Source organism: Microtus ochrogaster, chromosome 10 (genome assembly GCF_000317375.1).
Source record: "Microtus ochrogaster isolate Prairie Vole_2 chromosome 10, MicOch1.0, whole genome shotgun sequence".
NCBI lineage: Eukaryota > Metazoa > Chordata > Mammalia > Rodentia > Cricetidae > Microtus > Microtus ochrogaster.
In genome coordinates this window covers 7,024,581-7,026,598 of record NC_022016.1, presented here as the reverse complement: position 1 = coordinate 7,026,598, position 2,018 = coordinate 7,024,581, and positions in this window count along the sequence as shown.

Below are 2,018 nucleotides of genomic sequence, written 5' to 3'. Positions count from 1 at the left end.
GCTTTGTAAGAGCCTAGGCAGTTTGGATGTTCACTTTACTAGACCTGGAAGGAGGTGGGAGGTCCTTGGACTCCCCACAGGGCAGGGAACCCTGACTGCTCTTTGGGCTGATGAGAGAGGGGGAGTTGATTGGGGGACGGGGAGGGAAATGGGAGGCAGTGGCGGGGAGGAGACAGAAATCTTCAATAAATAAATAAATTTAAAAAAAGAGTTGGGTTTTTATAGTAGTAGAGGTGGGGTTAGGAGTTTCTGAGGTTCAGGGCCCTTGATTGGCTGACATTTGTCTAAGGGTGTCCTGGTAAGTGTGCTGGCAGGTGATCCTATCTACAGCAGTTGGAATTTTAGGCATTTCCTTTGGATAGTCTGTTTTTGGGTGGTGCTTAGGTAATCTTAGTTTATGGTTCTTCCTGCAACTGCGTATTACTTCAGGGTAAACTACTGAGACTCAGGGCTCCATTAAACTTATGGATGGCTGAGTCCTACTCTGGCAGGTGATAATGGTTGGAAGTAAATAACTTCCTTTGGGTGATCTATTCAAATTTACCTTATCATGGCTGGCTTCTACATTTTTCTTGTACTACAGTTTTTAAAGTGACAATTTTACTGAGATCTAAATACAGTATTACAGTCTCACTTTTAAGGCTTAGAATTTTAAGATGTGCGTGCTGGCATACCCTTGCAATTACTGTGCATGTTAGGCTAGCTAACTCAGAGGCTAGCCTGGGCTACATGGTGAGAACCCATCTCAAAAACAAAGCAAAATAAGCACATATAATCCATTAGTTTCTAGAATATTCAATTTTACAACTATCATCTAATTATTAATATTTTTGTCATCTCAATAAGAAACTCCACATTCATTAGTGGTCCCTTCCTTCCAAGTTCAGGAAAATAGCAATGGATTGCTTTTCTTTATAGATACACTTATTCTAGGAATTTTCAAAATTCAGTCCTGGGGATCAAGTAAATCCAGTGCTAGATGAGACCATTTATGTCTTTCTCCACTTGTAGCTGAATGGCATCTATGTAAGCCAGGCAGCAGGTAGGGAGTTTCTTGGTCAGTCAATGTTGATTTCTCTATTTCCTGAAACTAAAGTGAGTGATATCTTCAACAATAGGGTCTTACCATCTCGTTATGGTGAGCAGCCAAGAGCAAAGGCAATAGCTTGTGTTGTTTTAGATATCTCTGGTACTTCCTTGACCAATACCTTGTAAGGAGATATCCTATACCTCATACCAAGAGTTTCATTCAGTAATCCATATCATCTGGGACCATTGTTGTCCATCCATGGAGCGTACTTCTGTTCAAAGTCCCTTAAAAAAATATATTATCTTATTTTAATTACAAACTGGTAGATTGCTACTTGACTTCTTCAAACTACCTTAGCTATGGTTAACCCACCCCTGAAACCGTGATTGTCTAAATTGTAAAATAGAAAAGCTATGTTCATGGCAATTACTTTGTTGTAGATATTATACGTAACCCAGAGACAATTTGACATATACAGAAGGGTGTGAATAGGCCATCTGCAAGCACTGGTTCTGTGGTGGTATGAATTGAAATGGTCCCCATAGGCTCATAGATTTGAACACTTGGTCTTTAGGGGGTGGCATTATTTGACAGGGATTAGGAGGTGTGGCCTTTTGGAGTAGGTGTGGTCTTGTTCAAGGAAATGTGTCTCTGAGGGTAGGCCTTGAGGTTTCAAATGCTCATCAGGTGCAGTGTCTTTCTCTTTCTGTTGCCTGTTGGATTCAGATACAAAACTCTTAGCTACCTCTTCAGCATGGTGACCGCCTGCACTACCACCATGCTTCTTGCCACTGATGATAATGGACTAAACCTCTGAAACGGTTTCAGAGTTCCACCGAGGTTCTAAACCTCTGAAACTGTAAGTCAGTCCCAATAAAGTGTTTTCCTTTAAAAGAGTTGCTGTGGTCATGGTGTCTGATCAACTAGCAATAGAATACTGACTAAGATTGCATTGTATCATTTGATGTAAGGGGCTTGAGCATCTGTA